The sequence below is a fragment of the Panthera pardus genome, unplaced genomic scaffold, assembly GCF_024362965.1.
Source record: "Panthera pardus isolate Hobbes unplaced genomic scaffold, ASM2436296v1 HiC_scaffold_13, whole genome shotgun sequence".
Lineage (NCBI taxonomy): Eukaryota > Metazoa > Chordata > Mammalia > Carnivora > Felidae > Panthera > Panthera pardus.
In genome coordinates, this window is record NW_026526688.1 from 137,089,690 (window position 1) to 137,101,986 (window position 12,297).

Here is a 12,297-nt window from a genome sequence, read left to right on the forward strand (position 1 = left end):
AAAACAACACAAATGATCATCACAAGGAAAGTGGATGGAGAAACTGTGGCATATGCATTCAATAGAATACCGCTCAGCATTAGAAGGGAAAAAACTACAGATATGTGCAAGAACATGAATGAATCTCAAAACATACCGAGTGAAAGAAATCAAACCTCAAAAAGTAAATATAATAGGAGTCCCTCTACATGAAGTTCTTTTTTTTTTTTTTTTTTTAAATCCAAATCAGGCTCCAGGCTCCAAGCTGTCAGCAAAGAGCCCAACACAGGGCTTGAAGTCACAAACCATGAGATCATGACCTGAGCCAAAGTCAGACACTTAACCAACTGAGCCACCCAGGTGCCCCTGAGGTTCTAAGTCAAACAAAACTAATCTGTGGTGATAGAAACTCAGAAATTACCTAGGAAGGAGGAAATCAAAAAAAATGGTGATTTACTGGGGAAGTAGCAGGAGGTGGTGGAAATATTCTATATGTTTATAGAGGTATGGGTTATGTGGGTGGTATGGTATGGATTTATCAAAGTTTATCACACTGTACACTTAAGATCTATGCATTTTATTGAATGTGAAACCTCAATTTAAAAAGGGAATAAAATGGTTTTTGTTCAATAGTCTTGTCTGTGTATTGAATTTAGTCTTCTTGAGGGCTTTCATTTATGTATTTATATATTTATTTATGGTTTAAGATGTCTTTGGTCTTCTCCAGCAGTTTCAAAAGCTAGTGCTATATCAGCTTCAAAGGAAGAGAAGTTTCAGTGCAACAATTCTGCTTCCTCAACGCTCCTCTTTGTCAGAATGACCCAGCAAGTCCATTTTCTTACCTTTTTTTTTTTTGAAAATTTATCTCATTATATTTTTAATTGAAGTATAATTAACATGGCATTATATTACTTTCAGGTATATAATACAGTGATTCACAGTTCTACATATTACTCATCACTCATCACAGTGAGTGTGCTCTTAATCCCCATTATCTATTTCACACATCCCCCTCACCCACCTCTCCCCTCTAGCAACCACTAGGTTGTTCTCTGTGTTTAAGAGTCTGTTCTGTTTATCTATATTTTCTTTATTTTTCTTTCTTAAATTCCACATAAGAGTGAAGTCATATGCTATTTGTTTTTCTCTGACTTCTTTCACTTAGCATTATACCCTCTAGGTCCATCCATGTTGTTGCAAATGGCAAGATCTCATTCTTTTTTATGGCTGAGTAATATTCTATTGCATATATATATATATATCTCCCACATCTTCTTTATCCTCTCATCTATCAGTGAACACCTGGGCGGCTTCCATATGTTGACTATTGTAAGTAATGCTGCAATAAACATAGAGGTGCGTTTATCTTTTTGAATTAGTGTTTTTGTTTTCTTTTGGAAAATACCCAGTAGTGGAATTACTAGATCATATGGTAATTCTATTTTTAATTTTTTGAGGAATCCCTGTACTGTTTTCCACAGTGGCTGTACCAATTTGCATTCCCATCAACAGTGCATGAGGGTTCCTTTTTTCTCCACATCCTTACCAACACTTGGTATCTCTTGTCTCCCAAGCCCCATCTCCAATTAAAAAACAAATCTGGGGGCACTTGGGTGGCTCAGTAGGTTAAGTGTCTGACTTTGGCTCAGGTTATGATCTTGTGGTCTGTGATTTCAAGCCCGTGTAAAGCTCTGTGCTGACAGCTCAGAGCCTAGAGCTGCTTCGGATTCTGTGTCTCCCTCTCTCTCGGTCCCTCCCCTGCTCGCACTCTGTCTCTCTCTGTCTCTCTTTCAAAAATAAATATTTAAAAAAAAGAAAAAGTTTCTAGTCTCTCTAATGGCAAAATTTTTCTTCCTCTATTAGGTGGAAGATGAGCACATTTCTTCAAACACATTAAACTCTGGGTCCAGATCCAAATGAGCAAGGCCAAGAGACTGGTAGCACTTTGCTGTCTGTGTGAGCCCTTCTTTCAAGTTCCTATATCCTGTCTTGAGATGTGCCTTTTCTCAGGATGACTAACACTGGAAATACTTCCTTCAAGGGTAAAGCCCACTCGTAACACTAGGGATGGTTACACCCCTAGCAAGACAAGTGCTGGCATATCTGCAGGGGATATGTTCTAAGCCTCCTGGTAGATGCCTGAAACTGTAGATAGTACTATACCCTACATATACTATGCTTTTTCTTGTACATACATACCTATGATAAAGTTTAGTTTATAGTCACAGTAAGAGATTAACAATAGCTAATAATAAAATAGAAAAATGATAGCAATATACTGTAATACATATATAAAAGTATATGAATGTAGTCTCAAAATATTGTACTGTACTCACCTACTTGTGATGATGTGAGATGATAAAATGCCTACACAATAAGATAAAAGTGAGGTGAGTGACGTAGGCATTGTGATTTAGCATTAGGGTTAGGCTGCTACTGACCTTCTGATGACATGTCAGAAGGAAGATGTCTATTTCTAGACCCAAGTTGACTTCAGGTAACTGAAAATCAGAAAGTGAAACGACAGATAACTTGGGGGACATTGTTATCAATATTAAAGATCAGAGCATTACAGAGAATCCTCTACTTCTATCCTTTTAATTATATAAAAAAATAACTATTATAGAGGCAAATAAATCTTGTTGCCAGAGGAAAAGTAATTGAACACTGCCTACCACCAACAGATGATTTTATTGGTTCATTTTTAACTTTTAGGTGGTTTGACATTATCAATCACTTCATGCATCATATGTGAAAAAACTTAGGGTGTGTTCAAAGTGATACTGATCTATATTCCCTTATTAGAAATCACTGAGTATCAACGTATTTTGGAACTGAGGACATTTTGGACTTAAGAACATGTATACATAATTTTAAAAACTTTTTCTTTTAAAACCAACTTTAAGGGGTATAATTGACATATAATAAATTGTATCCATTTTAAGAATACTCAGTGAGTTTAGGCAGTTGTATACCCTCATGCAACCACCACAGCCAAGGTCAAAAACATCCCATCATTCCAGAAAAGTTCCTTTCAACCCCTTTGGCCATAATGAGACCCCATAATCAAACACATTCATATTTCTGCACTGGCATATATGTATACTTACACTAAATGGTGTAGAATACTAATACTTTATGTCATATTGGGCAGGTTTTTCTCCTGAGTTTGTCATAAGCTTATAAAATAGTTTTCAAAAATTTTGGATGTTGAGGGGCACCTGGGTAGTTCAGTCAGTTAAGTGTCTGATTCTTGGTTTCGGTTCAGGTCATAATCTCACAGTTCATGAGTTTGAGCCCTGCACTGGGCTCCATGTTGACAGTGTGGAGCCTGCTTGGGATTCTCTCTCTCTCTCTCTCTCTCTCTCTCTCTCTCTCTCTCTCTCTCCACTCTATCTGACTCTCTCCCTCTCTCAAAAATAAATAAATTTAAACAATTAAAAAATTTTTGGATTTTGAAACTGTTGATAAGGGATTACGGATCTGTTTTAAAAGAGTTATATGATAATGAAAAGAAACAAGGTGATAATTACACTTATATAAAGGTATAAATTGGTTGCTTGTATAGAGACATCTGGACTTATGACAAATGGACTCATGAACCTCTGGGTAAACTTGTGGAAACTAAGCTATTTTAAGAAAATTTTATTAATAGTGTATAGTTTGTACCTAGCAGTATACCTGGTACATAATAGCCTCTGAAGAATCTTTTGGAAACTAATCTATTTTCAGAAAATTTTATTAACTAATATATACTTTGTACCTAGTATACCTGGCACATGATAGGTACCCAGTAACACATTCATTTTGTCTTGATAATGCTACCCAACTCATACTTCTTTGGTACCACTTTCTTGTCTTTTATTTTAATTAAAAAAAAATTTTTTTTAAATTTTTACTGGGCTCCATGCCCAACATGGGGTTTGAACTCATGACTCTGAGATTAAGAGTAACATGCTCTACTGATTGAGCCAGCCAGGCACCCCTATATCACTGTTTTCATTCCCTGTATTGATATTTTCCTCAGAAGGTATCTGAGGGGGAAAAAAAAAACTCCCTTATTCATTTAAAAATCTCTAATTTTTCTACCTGTTTATTGTCTGTCATTTCCTCTAGAACTGTGCTGTCCAATATATAGTCATCAGCCACACATAGCCATTTAAATTTAAATTAAGTATAATTAAATAAATAATTAGCTACAGTAGAGCCACACTTCAGTGGTCTGATAGCCACATGTAGCTAGTGAGTACTGTATTAGATAGTGTGGATATAGAACAGTTCCACCATTGAGGAAAGTTCTATTGGACAGAGCTCCATCTTATTTACCACTTTGTTCCCCATGCCTTTCACGGTGCTTGGGATCCAGTAGATGATCAATAAATATTTGCTGAATAAATGTTTTTAGTTCATCTGTAAAAGCCATCATGCAAATATAAAGCAAAGATTCCTTTTTGAAATAGAAATGTTTGAATAGCAATCACTCTTAGGAGCTAAAATGCTTTCTCTGAAAAAGTAAAAATATTAGATTATATATTAGGTTGTACTGTAGCTTTGATTATTAATAGTTTTCAGTCATTGAGTATTTACTACATTCCAGGCACTGTTGGAAGTGTTTCATGCATAGTTCCTCAGTATTCTTTACAACCACCATAGGATGTCTACATTATTTCCAATTTACAGATAAGGAAACTGAGACATGCATGAAAAGTAACTTGCTGGAGATCTTGCAGCTACTAAGTAGCAGGGCCAGAATTTGGGCCCAGGCAGTCTCGCTCCAGATGCTAAGCAATTAACCCCAACATTGAGCTCTTCGTGATTTTTTAAAAAAATGTTTATGTATTTATTTTGAGAGAGAGGGAGAGAGAGTGGGGGAGGGGCTGAGAGAGGAAGAGAGCGTCCCAAGCAGGCTGCGCACCGTCAGCACAGAGCCTGATGAGGGGCTGGGTCTCACGAACCATGAGAACATGACCTGAGATGAAATCAAGAGTCTGATGCTTGACCAACTGAACCACCCAGGCCCCCCTGTGATTGTTTTTAATAAGGACCACTTAGTCTCTTCTTTCCAGTATTCAAACGTCTATTTTCTTTTTTCTTATTTAGTTGCATTTAGCTAGGACACCCTAGAAAACATTACATAATAGCTGCTATAGCCCTGCATCCTCGTCTGGTCCCTGACTTCCCCCATTTCACACTAAGCTTCCCCCATTTCACACTAAGGTATGATGTTACTATTTTCTGATGATTATCTCGATCCACTTAAAGAAATGTTCTTTTATTTCTAATTTACTATGAATTTTTAAAATTCAGAAATGGCTGTCGAATGTTATACAATGCATCCCTAAAGAATATCATTTGGCTTTTCTCCTTTAATAAATTGTCTGAGTAGATTTTCTAGTGTTAAACCACCATTCTTGGAATAAACCATATTTTGCCATGTTATGAATTCTTTTTAGTATCACACCACTGTTTCTGATACTTTAATACTCAACTGTCTGCAACAAAGTCATGGTGAGAACAGAACTTCCTCCCTTTGGGTACTGTTTGTTTTGGGTTTTGATATTAGGGTTATGCTAGCCTTGTGAAATAAACTGAGAAATTTTCTCTCTTTTTTGGCATATTTCCCTAGAATCCAGCCAGGTTTGGGTACTCCGTCTCAACTTCCTTCTTCCTTCTACAATTGTCGTACATAGTACCACCAGTCACTTAAGTTTGAGAATGTTTTCTCAGGCTAGCTCCCAAGGGTCCTCATAAACTGGACTCACCATCTACTGATCCCCAACAAAGACTGTTTACCATTCAATTTTCTCCCTTTCCTTGCACAGGCCACAAACATTCTGGCTTCCAAGCTTTCGCTAATTTCATGCCACTTGCCTTGCCATTGAGTTTGCCATGGTAGATAAAGGGTGGTGTTGATTTCTGCTGAACTGAACTAACATTTGAGGTGGGAACTGTGTAGCTGCTTGACACCTCTCTCTTTCTTAACCCTCAAAATCCTGGGAAGCTTTGTTATTTTTATTTTGTAGATAGGTAACGGAACTTGATAAATTGCTATACACTAACGTATGAGGTGCCAGAATTTAAAACCAGGACTGCTTAATTCCAAAGCAATTGGAACAACATAAATCTCACCTCGTCCATTTTGTTTCCTGGTCATAGTCTCTCACGTTGATTTGTGTATGTCTTCCGTGCTCCATTAGCAATTATGGACTGTACTACACCATTTAACATTACCCTGTTTTGTATTGTTTGTTTCATCTGTGTAGTTCTTGTCTCGCACAACAGTTATTAACTGTTTATCTGGCTCCACATTTGGCTGCCTTTTATTTTTTAATAAAGGACAATGGGAAAAATAAAAGAAGTGAAAGGTGACTAAATGCAGTAATTTTGATTGTGTTAGTCTTAGCTACACATTGCAAAAATCCCTTTCAAAGTAAGTTTAACTCTGAGTGGTCTCCCAGGGACTTTTTAGCGATCCCTGCAAAATTAATGCCTAAAAACGAGAGATGACATTTATGAATACTGATCACTGAAGCACATTAAACAGTGACAGTTTGCTGGAAATCACACCTACAGCACTGACTTCCTAACATGGAAAGCTAGAAGATGCGGCAGTCTCTCAACTGCAGGCGCAACCCGGCTCTCCCCCTCCCAGCTCTGCCAGATGGAACTTTCCCTGCGAAAGCTTTGACGGAACGCCCGCTAGGAGTCACGTGGAGCTGGAGCGTACTCCCGCGCCTTGCGGAATGACGCGAGGCTCGCGTTGCCAAGGGGAGGGGCAAGGCGCCGCGGAAGGGGCGGGGCGAAGGAAGCCAGCCGGGGAGGCGGGGCCGGTAGAGTAGAGGGGCGGGCAGAGAGGGGCGCGCGGGCGGGGAGGGCCCGGCGTATTATGGGATGCGGCGGTGGAATGGCGCTGGGCGCGTGATTTTGAACAAACCCGGGTCTGTGTCTTGGAGGCGCCGCCGCCGCCGCGGCTGCTGGGAGCCTAGGGAGCGCGGCTCGAGGAGCAGGCGGCGGCGCCGCCGGCTTTGGTAAGTGTCAGCTCTGGGGGTGGGGACATCTGGGCGGGCGGGAAGGGGGCGCCGGCCCCCACTGCGGGTGGTGGAGCGGGCGGAGGGCGCCGGACCGCCCCTTCTGGGAGCCTGGGCTGGTGGGTCTTGGCGGAGAGCGGGAACCTGGCGCCCGGGGCTGCCGCGCTTCATCCCCGGGCCTCAAGGGGCGGGAGACCCCTCCCGGCTCGGCCTCTTCCCGCCTGCACCCCGGAGGGCGGCTGTCACCCGGCAAGGCCGGCGCAGGGGCGGCCGCCCGCCCTTCCCGGCAGTCTGGAGGAAGAGTTCCGGCGGCTGTTGACACGCACCTTGCGTGGCCAGAGTAGCAGACTGTGTCAGCCCTGGGTTTCTGGGAACCGGTTTTGCTGCTGTGTCATTTTGTCCCAGCCTCTCCTTTCCTTGCTGCCCGCCGCCCCGTTCTTCCTGCGCCCCTTTGTATGATCTCTTATTCGTGTGTGTCCGTTTTCCTCGCGAAGCCCACCATCTGAATGTCATAATGTCCCCGAGGTGCACGGGGAAAGGGAGCGGGCCGGGACTTAGCTTGGCCAAGCAACGGTAAACACCAAGCACAGTGCGGATGGACGGGGCTTGCGGGGGGTGGGGGTGGGAATAAAGTTTAAAGACGAAGAAACTGGGAACACTTGAGACTCTCATCCTAGTCTAGCAGGCTGCATAGGTAAAGAGCGATTGGGCTGGGTGGTAGATAGCACTAGTCTAAAGCCTGAATCTACTGGCTTTTATTTGGAGTTGTCATTCAAGAAAGATAAGGAAATGAAATGGTTTTTTCAACTTCCCCCTTACTTAGACTAACTTTTAAAAAAGACAGTAGACTGACCCTGTTCTCAACCTTGAAATTCAGTTTGCTCATTTCAGGTAGATCTTTCAGAGTATATACTGTAGTTCAGTAGTAGGTTTAGAATTCAGCTTTTGAATGGGCGATTAGCAAATCTTTCTGAAAATAAAAAAGGTAACCAATTTAGTTTTTTGTTTTTGCTTTTTAATTCTGGTCTTGTCACAAGCCTTGCAGCTTATGGTTTTGTGTTATTTCTAGGATGATTAAAAACTGCTTACGTTCTTTTTTAGTTATTAATCCGCATAATAAGAGTAGCTGGTGGGAAAGATGGGTAACTCTGGGGTCTTGTTCTAAAGTAAGCTGTTTATTTTCTCTGTATTGAACAAATATATCTGCGGCAGATTTTTTTTAAATTTAGTGACTTAGATCTTAATATTTGGCAAATAATTTTTGTTTAGAGGTGTATTTCTTGTATTTTAGAAATTGTTCATTCATGATTAGGATCGATATATTTTAAACCTACTTGGGCTTTGACGCCTTAAACCAATGACAAATTGGAAGTCAATGTTCACGGACAGAAATGATCGGATGAAATTAAGTGAAGAGAGAAATAGTTGAAACTTTATTTTTAAAATTAGTCGTCTTGACCACATTATCAGCAGGAGGATCAGTGCCTGTAATTTACAGATGTGACGGGGAGATAAGACATGCATATGGAAATGGATCGCTCTGTCAAAGTAGTGCTGAAGTGGAGGAAAACGTCAGTCAGTCGGTGAATGACATTAAAGGTCTTAATCATGTTTTTAGTATCTGAAATGAGCACAGTGAATAAAACGCATTGCTTCATCTGTCTCAAGTTGCTTTACTGAAAATGAAAGTGTTTGTGGATTCTTCATTGTCCTTATGCCGCCTTCCGTGTGGCTTTTGCTCTTCAAAACAAAAATATGCCGGACTTGGGACTCAGCAGGTAGAGCGACTTCCTTTCGCGTAGCTGCCGGGCCCGCAGAAGCACCATTTTTCGCTGTGGGGTGAAAGGTCTCGGCGTGGGCTGTGTGTGCGCTTGTATCTCCCTGTGCATTTGAAGGTTGGCGGGGCGGGCGGGAGGTTTCCCCGGATATGTGGGTGTGCGCCTCTCCGGAGGGGAGGGCTGAGGAGGGGAGGAGGAGGAAGGGGGAGGTTACTGGCGGCGGCGGCGGCGGCGGCGGCCCGGGCTCGGGCTGTCGGGGAAGCTGCTGAGCTGTGATGGTGATGACGAGGTGAAAATGGCGGATCTTTCGAAATACAATCCCGGCCCCTGACATACCAGAGGCGGCGGCGGCGGCGGCGGCGTCGCCACCCGGGCTCCCTCCTTGGCCCCCGGGTCCCCTGTAGCGCTCGAGTTCGGGCAGACTGGGAAAGGAAGCGGCTGGCCGGAGCTACCGTGCACAGGCAAAACAAGCACCGCCCGGGCTCGGAATTGCCCGGGACCTTCTGGAGCCCCCACCTCGGAGCCGGAGGGAGGAGAAAGCGGCAGCCGCTGGAGGTAGAGGGGAAGGGGGTATCCGAGGGCTTCTCTGCACTGAGATCTCTATTATTTAGCGGGGTGGTGGGTAAGGGAGGAATTGCGTTGTGGATCAAGGAATGACTAGTCCAGAGTGCAAAGAATCAGTAGCCTCGTAATGACATCAACATTATTCTATGAGTGTTAAGAGGGCTCGAGTTTGCTCTTATACCTAAGGCTGCTGCTGAGGCCTAGAGGAACCACTAGCACTTATCATGATTTCCTTACTTAATATTTAAAACATCCACTGTGGCGGGTGTTGGTATGGTGATGTTCAGTTTTATAGGGGTCTATGTTTCTTTAGGGAGGCAGAGCATAGGCATTTTATTCTGCATTTAAGCTCTGTGTCTTAGATCGTAGTCTGTAACTTGTTGGGGTGTGGATGCTCACATTTTTTAAACATGGACCAGTTTTGTTACAATTAAAAATGTTGTCTTTTTCTTTTATGGCTCTGTCATCCATAGAGTGACCCCTTTGCCCCTGCCGTTTGGCAAATAACAATTGAGAAACTGTCAGTCATATTTTATATCCATGTTTTTCCCTGCCCCCCCCCTCCATTTCATGAATTTGGAGACTAAAGTTATGGAATATTTTGCAATATGTAGATTTTATAATCCAAGGGAAATACAGCTGTGGGAGTTCTATTTTGACTCACAAGTTTTACCTTTGTTGTTAAGGAAGTTGTGATGGCTGGACATTAAGTTGGTAGAGATGAATAGAGACCTCTGCTTTTTTCTGAACACTGGACTTGTTAGCTCTTTGTTTAAAGAGCTGGAGCATTGGAGTGATTGACTTTATGATGGCCAAAGTTTAATTTTGTTTGGTTACCTAAAGATCCAGGTATGTTTTAGATTGTGCTACAGATCCCTCAGGAGTGTTTCTGCTTCCATACACCAGTAGTGTTACTGAAAAGTTACATTTGAATCAAATTTTTATACATTAATTTGGGCCCTCTAGTTTTCCCAGCTTTTGTAGTGGAAGGTTGGGTTCAGTGACGTTGAATATATGAGCCTGAACAGAGAAGTGAGTATTTAAGAAATGCCCACTGGTAATGTTTATGATTAGCAGTAATTTTCCTTATCCAAGTGTCCTACAGAGAGATGATGTCATAGAATGACATACAATATCATACATCATGTGTTTCGTTCAGAGGAGAAATATTTTGTGTGCATGTGTGTATGTAGCGTAGCCATTTATTTGGCTTTCACTCATTAGAAGAATAAGGGACCAAAAAAATTTTAGAGGAAATAACTGTGGAGGTACTCAGAAGCTTTAGTGAATGAATTTTTTTGTTAATCATTTGATGTTCTTGTGTTATCCAGTTGGGATTTGGTTCTGTTTTTTTCTTACAGCTTTTATGTTGCAATTATTTGGTACATGTCAGTTAGCTGCTAAGTTAGTAGCAAAACTCAGAATTTAAAAAGTAATTAAAATAAAGAGGGAGATCAAAATGCTTTTTCATTGGCTTTTCTTTTAATCACAGAGGACCATTGTCTTTTTTGATTCTTTGTGATTGTCTTTAAAGGCCAGTTTTCACCTTGTTACAGTTAGAACAATTTGTCTATTACTAGTTAGAAGTATGCTAGAAAGAGATGAAGAGTTATGCTACTGGAGATAGCCTAGTGTCTTTTTTTTTGGGAAGAGGAGCATTATAGATTTTCATTGCTTATTTCAAGTGTTACTATTGGATATCTTTTATATGTCATATACTGTGCTAGGAATAGAGGATACCTCAGTATCATCGTCTCAGGAAACTTTCAGTTTAGGAATCCATGGGAGATAAAGTTGGAAGGATGGATTAGGTAGAGCTTTAATGCAGAAGACCTTGAGAGTTACAGAAAATTTAATTTTTTTAAAGTTTTATTTAAGTAATCTCTATACCCCACATGGGGCTTGAACTCATGACCCTCAGATCAAGAGTCATATGCTCCTCCAAATGAGCCTGCCAGGCACGCTGACAGTTACAGAACATTTTTAAATAGGAGAGTGACAGCCCCAGAGATGCACTCGAGAGAGATACGTTCTGTAACTTTTCTGTAGAATGTGTTGGAGGTTAAAGGAGATGGAGGTAAAGATACCATAGTAGGTTCCAAACTTCAAAGATTTAGCAATTCTTGGTTGCAGTGGGAAGGAGATATAATAAAGGTATAATATGCATGTATATTACAGATTAATAGTTGTATGAAGAGACATCAAAGATGATAAGATCTTAAGCCTTGCTGTTTGGTAGAATATCAAATGTGGTACACTATTAACTCAAATGAAAATTCTTTTCCTCTTGCTCCATCTAAATCATAGTAACCCTGCAAGTAAATGGAGGCTTAGAGAGATTACTGCTTGGGGTTACATGTTAAACAACTAGGAGAGCCAACATTCGGAAACAAATCTTTCTGATTTGAATCCCCATGTTTTATCCACCATGTTAGTCTTAAGCATGAATAATATACATATACGTAGTTCTTCTTTAAAGGGAAGAAAGTGTATAGGTCCTTAGTATTGGCCTAAATAGTTTTATTAAAATATTTAATTTTTAGATGTATATAAGCATAAATTCTTTATGTTTATTGCTTTTAGTAAGTGTAAAATGCAAGTAGATTTATAAATGAAATAGAAACAAAACTACAAAGCCAGTAAAACAAATTAAATTTAGGGTAATGGATGATTTTTTTTTTTAACATTTATTTTTTGAGAGACAGAGCACGCACGAGCAGGGGAGGTGCAGAGAGAGGGGGAGACACAGAATCTGAAGCAGGCTCCAGGCTCTGAGCTGTCAGCACAGAGCCTGACGCAGGGCTCGAACTCACAAGCCATGAGATCATGACCTGAGCCAAAGTCAGTCGCTTAACTGACTGAGCCACCCAGGCGCCCCTGGATGATGTTGTTTTGCTGAAACAAACTCTTTCTTTGCATAGTGAATATACTATTGCCCGCCTTGGCAA

The 12,297-nt window shown here is 41.0% G+C and overlaps 1 protein-coding gene across 6 annotated transcripts in view; it reads left to right on the forward strand.

Annotated features, from left to right (window-relative positions):
* Positions 1-6,845: 6,845 nt before the first annotated feature.
* Positions 6,846-12,297, forward strand: part of LIN54 (lin-54 DREAM MuvB core complex component) — a 69,254-nt gene continuing 63,802 nt past the window's right edge. The window contains exon 1 of one of the 6 annotated variants that reach the window (XM_019465739.2): positions 6,846-7,007. The gene's annotated coding sequence lies outside the window, so the exon portion shown is untranslated. Of the gene's footprint in view, positions 7,008-9,056; positions 9,341-12,297 lie in introns of those variants that run through there. The other 5 variants (XM_019465773.2, XM_019465756.2, XM_019465748.2 and 2 more) reach the window with 5 other exon arrangements.